Source organism: Thunnus maccoyii, chromosome 4 (assembly GCF_910596095.1).
Source record: "Thunnus maccoyii chromosome 4, fThuMac1.1, whole genome shotgun sequence".
Lineage (NCBI taxonomy): Eukaryota > Metazoa > Chordata > Actinopteri > Scombriformes > Scombridae > Thunnus > Thunnus maccoyii.
Window position 1 is genome coordinate 34156590 of NC_056536.1, and position 7500 is coordinate 34164089.

At 42.9% G+C, this 7500-nt stretch overlaps 1 protein-coding gene across 6 annotated transcripts in view; it reads right to left on the minus strand.

Annotated features, from left to right (window-relative positions):
- Positions 1 to 7500, minus strand: part of LOC121896268 (extracellular sulfatase Sulf-2-like) — a 97154-nt gene that overhangs the window by 72108 nt on the left and 17546 nt on the right. For all 6 annotated transcript variants that reach the window (XM_042410055.1, XM_042410052.1, XM_042410053.1 and 3 more), the window contains one exon: positions 4237 to 4272. The gene's annotated coding sequence lies outside the window, so the exon portion shown is untranslated. The remainder of the gene's footprint in view (positions 1 to 4236; positions 4273 to 7500) is intronic.

Sequence of the window (7500 nt, forward strand, 5' to 3'; positions counted from 1 at the left end):
TTAAATACATCAGTTGAGCTTTAAATGCTCACTAAGTCTAATCGCAAAAACTTTTAATATAGAATATAATTTTACCTTTATTTAATAGTTGTCAGGTGTTATTTTCATGTTTGGCTACATTGTATCCATGGTAACGATGCAGCTATAAAGCATCACCGCGGGAACGAGTCAGACCAGGTGAGTGTGTGACTGTTAAACCTGTAAATATTAATGAACAGCTGATCTGAGAGAGAATTAATTACTAATTATAACTATACTGACATTCAGAGTGATTATCTAAGTGAACTGATTCATCTGTATCAATAGTGTCTTTTATCTAATCTGTAATATAGTGAGTCTTTGATCAAGGTAATCTGTTATTTAACGGTTATTAAGCTTCGTCACAGGAATCATTTATCAGTATTGTACGTTTCCTTTGATTATGATTTTATTTATGTTAAATAGTTTTACAGACCGGGCTCGTATCACTGAATCGACATCGGAGCGTCTTCGTTGGAGTCAACTGACGTTACTAACCGTCAGCCGTTAGTCCACCTTCATCATCATCATCATCACAACACGACACAGAGACTGTCAGCGATATAAAAGAAACTTAACGGAGGCGTTATAAACTGAGGTTAATATAGTCCCTCGTTACATAAGGCAGACGCCACTGAGCATGTGCAGGAACGCTCCTCTGTTTACAGCTTCATTACCAACAACCTCCAGATAACAATTATGTGGGTTTATATTCTGAACAGCAGAGTTCATGTTCTGTCATTTAGGCCGACGGCTGTAAATACCTTATTGTGCCTGAACATAACATGGTATTTTATTCTGAAAATTAGGTTTGAAAAGTGTCTTTGTGTTATATTTGAGCTGTAACGGCAGCTCCTGCAGAGAGAGTTTGTTGAGAGAGTTTGTGAGGAGCCTGACAGAGTAGCTGTGAGACTGATAAACAAGATACATAAATGTGGGATTTATGTTCTGCTTTAATGGAAGTTTTTCACCTTTACATGAGAAAAAAAAAAGGCTTCAAGGATGAAGACTCTCCTCTCTGTGGATTAACAGTGTCTCACTTCACTTTTATCGGCTACATGACTGAAGTCGGTGGAATTTTGTTTTCAATCCGGCATGAAAAAGAGCTTCACAACACACAAAGACACGTTTCAGTCAGACAATGAGGAGCTGCGCGTGTTAATGCGTGATGCAGGAGTTTCAGATTAAGAGTCTTTATTGCATTTACAGGGTGAAAGTGTTCTTTATCTTCAAAAAGTATTTATTCAAAAACATGTTGGAAGGAGGAGGGGGGTTGTCTTATATTCAGGGCCGGTACAGTACTACAATATCCACGAGCCTCGGCAGCTGTTGCTATGGAGACGAAGCCAATCAGAGCGGTAACGCGACGCTACAGTTGCTGAATTTACTCTAAAGTGAGCCAGAAAATCTGAAAGATTGTAAAAATCCGTTTTCTCGACATCTTAACAGAGTTTTAAGCTTTGTGATTGGCTGTTTCTTGCCAAAATGCACCCTGGGAGTCGTAGTTGTAACTTCTACCCTGATGTTTTTATGTAGCTTCCACTTTTTTACTGAAGAAGCAGATATTTTCTAACACAGTTGTTCAACCAGGAGAGTTTCAGAAACTGAGAGTCTCTGATATTGTTTATGGTTTTGTCTTGACGAGATGACAGCTCTGATGGCACTAATGAGGTTTTGGGTCCAATCAACTGGAGGTCTCGTTGTATTTTGGTTACTAACGGAGACGCACAGTCAGAACACTTTTATCTCTTGTACTGAAAAAGACGAGAGAAGAAGGACGGTCAGCTGTCAGACGTCCTTGAATGCATCACTTTCATCCTCCAGGTTGTATGTGTTGATGTGATGACTGTTCATATGTGTGTGTGTGTGTGTGTGTGTGTGTGTGTGTGTGTGTGTGGGTGTGTGTGTGTGTGTGTGTTGATGTGTTGAAGTGATTGTACTATGTGTGTGTGTTCATTGTTTGGGTCCAACCTGCATCATTAATCAGGAATGTGAGAGTGTGAGGCTCCTGTTACTGGGTCACAACAAGGGAACGAACACACACACACACACACACACACACACACACACACACACACACACACACACACACACACACGGTGTCACCTCTCTCACTCAGCCTCGTCTCCTCTCATCTGTGTCCTCGTGATAAAAGTTTGTTTTTGGTTTCAGGGAATTTTCTCTCTAATCATGATCACACTCACATTGAACACACACACACACACTGAACACACACACACACACACACACACTGAACACACACACACACACACACACACACTGAACACACACACACACACACACTGAACACACACACACACACACACACACACTGAACACACACACACACACACACTGAACACACACACACACACACTGAACACACACACACACACACACACACACTGAACACACACACACACACACACTGAACACACACACACACACACTCACACTGAGCACACACACACACACTCACACTGAACACACACACACACACACTGAACACACACACACACACACACTCACACTGAACACACACACACACACACACTCACACTGAACACACACACACACACTCACACTGAACACACACACACACACTCACACTGAACACACACACACACACTCACACTGAACACACACACACACACTCACATTGAACACACACTCACACTCACATTGAACACACACACACACACTCACACTGAACACACACACACACACTCACACTGAACACACACACACACACACACACACACTGAACACACACACACACTCACACTGAACACACACACACACACTCACACTGAACACACACACACACTGAACACACACACACTCACACTGAACACACACACACACACACACTGAACACACACTCACACTGAACACACACACACACACACTGAACACACACACACACACACTGAACACACTCACAGTGAACATTTCAGTCTTTGTGTCACTTTCTTGGGTTTTTTTTTCACTAATAGCAGATTTTCACTCATTCTGAGCCATAAAGGAGTTTAATGAACCATAAAAGTAATTTGCTTATATTTTGTGTCAGAACAGGAAGTGACATCACCTGACGTCAGGAGACTCTCCTCCCAGACGTGAGGTTGACAGTCGGACCCTCTTGAGAGGAAGTCCAGATGAATCCTGCTCACAGCTGCTGCAGATAATGAACCTCGCTGACTCAGCGCTTTGGAAAATATAACAAACTCTAATAAAAGCAGATTAAAGATGGCCGCCGAGCTAATAAAGATCATAATGGATGGAGATGACGCTCGTCAGACCCCAGCGTGACGTTTCTTTAAGTCGACATTAAAATAATCAATAAAACAAACTGCAACACATAAATGAAGCTGATTTAATGGCCGTCGCCGGGTTACCTGCTGAAACTGCTGCTTTATAGAGCGACCTCATCAAAGGATGAAGATTTACTTTATTACAACGTTAACATGCACAATATCAATGTTTATATATGACAGTATGTTGTCCTCTGCAGGGCCGCCTCGTTTCCTGTGACGCCGTTACAGCCGCTCACGATGACACGTAACCGACGAACAACCCAAAACTAAAATAAACGAGAATAAAACTAAATAAAATCAATAATCAATCAATCAATAAGACACAAACTGTGACAAAATGTTTTACAAATAAAAACTAAACGATGACGCAAAAAACATACGAATGAATGAATGAACTCTTGAGTGTGTGTGTGTGTGTGTGTGTGTTCAGTGTGAGAGTGTGTGTGTGTGTGTGTGTGTGTGTGTGTGTGTGTGTGTGTGTGTGTGTGAAAAAAGTAAACAGCACTTTTCCCACTGACCATGTGATAAACTGTTGTAACCATGGTAACTGTATACAGCTGCAAAAAAACGCATCAACAATGATGTTGAAGATAAGTGATGAACCATGATGTCGTCCGTAGCAACGGGCGTTAAATCGTCCGTCTCTTATGTCAGTTTCTCCGTGAAAGTTGCTGAACTGGTGAAAAACTTCTTAAGAGGAAACTCTGAGCTGGAAGATTTAGTGTGAATACAACTCCACATGTCTGAAGACCAGGTTTATTTTAATGAATTTAATTTGATATAACGAGCTCATCCAGCTGTGATGCAGAATAAAGATTTGACATCTTTAAAAAATTGCAATAAAAGTCCAAAACATGACTGAAAAACAGGAGAAAAACTATGAAATATGGTTAAAATGTTTTACCTGGAGAGTGTGTGGAGGCTCCTGCTGCGATCAGTCCTGCAGAGACAAACAGAGACACAAGAGACGAGTTAACTCACGTTTACATCACAACATCCACACACATCGACTCTGTCAGCTTCACGTTCATCCTCACAGACGACGCTGACATAACCAAACGTTAGAAACACTCGAGCAGCCGTTTGTGCTTCTGAAGATGTTTGATGTGTGATTATATGTGTTGGAATGTGGAGGTTAAGCCTTCAGTAGCAGCAGGACCCGCGTTACCTGGACTCAACTTTATTAATGTAGCACAAAACACACAAACACACTCACACAGACGGTTTTTAAAGCTGTTCGGTGTCTCTCGGGAGACCAGGAGGCGTTCTGATGGTTCTAGTCGGATCCTGACTCACTAGAAAGTCTCTGCTCCTGACGCTAACATGCACAACAGGAAACTGGGAGAGTTTTCGGATGATTTAATGACGGTAAACACACAGCGGACGGCTGCACATTTATCAACATGTAATATCCGTCCTGCTCCCTCCTCGTGCTGCAACATTAACTGTTCATCTCTGAATGTCACGGCCATGAAGATACAACCTCTTCTTCTTCTACACATATAATACGCAGCTTCCTCATTTTTATTTTCTCTTTATTAAGGCTAACAAGGCTGCAGACAGACTGCAGTCACAGCACTAATGTACTGTTCTTACTAGGAGTGAGCCCGAATACAAATATGAAGTACAAACAGTGGGTTTTATACGAATATTTGCAAAGTGTTTCCAAAGAGACTCTCCAGAACCTGTTGTTCCTCTTCTCCTTTCCACAAAGTTAGGTTGTAAAAAATAGGCAATAAATGAAAAGTGCAAATCAATAATCACCTCTGAAGTTCTTCTACATGTTCCAGGCTGTGCTGTCTGTGTGTTCTGGGTGTATAAATAGGTAGAGGTCTGTCTGCAACGAGGTGATGAGTAAAGTTTGATCTCAGTAGTCAGCGCAGTCGTCTCTGATCTGAGACTCCAGTTAGAGACCCGGTGTGGGGACCAACTTCATAAGGTAGTTTATTCATGAACTCTTATTATAACACTTTAATTATATAAAATTAAAAGTGTCATAAAAACAAAAACAGGATTTTTAAGCTTATTTCCACTTTTATTCAAATACAAATACAAATAATTTTGCTGCCTCAACAAATACAGATACAAATACAAATACTGGGATCTCTGCACATCCCTGGTTGTCACATCATAAAACATGATTATTGATTAACAGATGGGTGATGTGTTTAAAGGTTTTATAAAACACAGACAGATGATGTCGTCCTGCTGATAGAGACGCCAGATTAGAAAACGCTGCTACGTGTCGTTCTGGAGTCACATGATCAAACACTGGAGAGTTTCATTTGGAGGATTTTGCTCCAGTCCTACTTGGAGCTTGATCGATTCTGACCCAGATGTATTAATATTTCTCCTCCTGCAGGTGTAAACATCAACACGTGGAGAATATTTTGTTTCCTGACTTTGTTTTTGGGAAATTCAGACATGAACCTGGACCCAGAGGACGACTGTAACTCTGCTGTTAAAGTTCATGAATCAGGATCCTGATGACACGTAACCCAGTCGACCAAGAATTACTGAAAAATGTTAGAAAGAGTAAAACATTCTGTCTCCTGAGACTAAAACTAAAGGAGGATGTGACAGATGGACGAATGAATGAATGAACTTCTGTTCAGGTCTCATTCAAAACCTAAACAGGAGTTTTGCCTTTTTTTTTTCTATTAACCACGTGATAGACGCCTGTAACCACGGTAACCGCAGACAAGAGAGTTGGCGACAGCTGCGGCCTCGAAATGCTTAAAATTAAAACTCGTGTGACACAAACGAGACTGAAAAGACTCAATGTTTGTTGACTTAAACTAACAAACTCATTTACATTTTCATCAAAAGACTAAAAACTAAATCAGGTTCAACACATCGTCTGCTTTCAGAATAAATCTGCATCGTTTCATCCTCAAAATCAACTGTTGAGACTAAACTGAGGAGGTTCCCAGTGTTCCCAGTGTTCCCAGTGTGTCTTAAACCAGCAGTCAGGTGTCCGTATGAGCAGTGAAAGAGGTTTTCCTCGCTGTAATCATTCCTCCTGTTCATACTGGATATTAAAAGATCCTTCAGATGTGCTTTCAATGTTAGTGATGGAGGCCCGTCTCAGGCAGGGGCCTCATTTAGGATCCTAGTGGCGGCCTGGTGAATCCACTTCCTTCTTCCCAACCGCAGCAGGGAGGAGGAAAGGCCGTTATCCGGATGGTTGGGATCCTTAATGATTCTCCCAGCCTTATTCTTGCAGCTCCTGGTGTAAATATCCTTTTAGGCAGCGTAGAGCTTCAGCTGAACTAACATCTCTTTGCGGGGCCTTGCGGTCCTGTCAGGACCAGTGAGTCAGTACGCAGCGTCCAGGTCAGGCCTCAGCCCTCCCCAACCGAGGACCCGATGATAGTAAGGGAGGTGTAGCTTCTTCCCAGACTCAGTCCGGAGCAGGTTGTTGTCCTGACACCAGCAGGTCAGGTTCCTTCAGGTAGGCCTGCTCAGTGTTATCTATGATCAGACCCACCACAGCTGTGTCGTCAATAAAACGTGATTGATACAGCAGGGGGCCCTGGGGTGCTATCCGCTGTATAGAGGAGGTGTACCCGCCTGTCCGTCAGGAAGTGAAGGATCCACGTTCACAGTGAGGTGTTTAATCCAGGTCCTGGAGGGAACTGAAGCGGTAATGTCACAGAGCTGCCTTTACTGTCCAGCTGAGACGGGCTGCTGTAGAGGACGGCGGCCATGGCGTCGTCCGTAGTGAGGAGCAGGTGTGATCCTTCATCACTACAGAGGTGAGTGCTACTGGACGGCAGTCATCATACTGGTCTGTCAATGTTCATTTGGGCTCCTGACTGCTGTATTAAGACACACTGGAAAAAGTGTGAACTCGTCCTTTAAATGACAGAAATGTAATGAATCAACAGCAGCGAGGCGTCTCGCAGACCTCACACACACACACACACACATATAATACAGTACAGGCTGATGAGCGATTCCTCTCACGTCCACCTCAAATCCCTCGAGTGAGAAGGAGCGAGGAGACGATGAGGAGGAGGAGGAGGAGGAGTAGAGGGAGGAGTAGGAGGAGGAGGAGGAGGAGGTGACTGAAGGCACATTTACCATCTGTAATCAAAAGAACTCCATGTTGGACGGTCGCCTCCCCCCTCCTTATTCTCTCTCTCTCTCTCTTCAATTTCCTTCC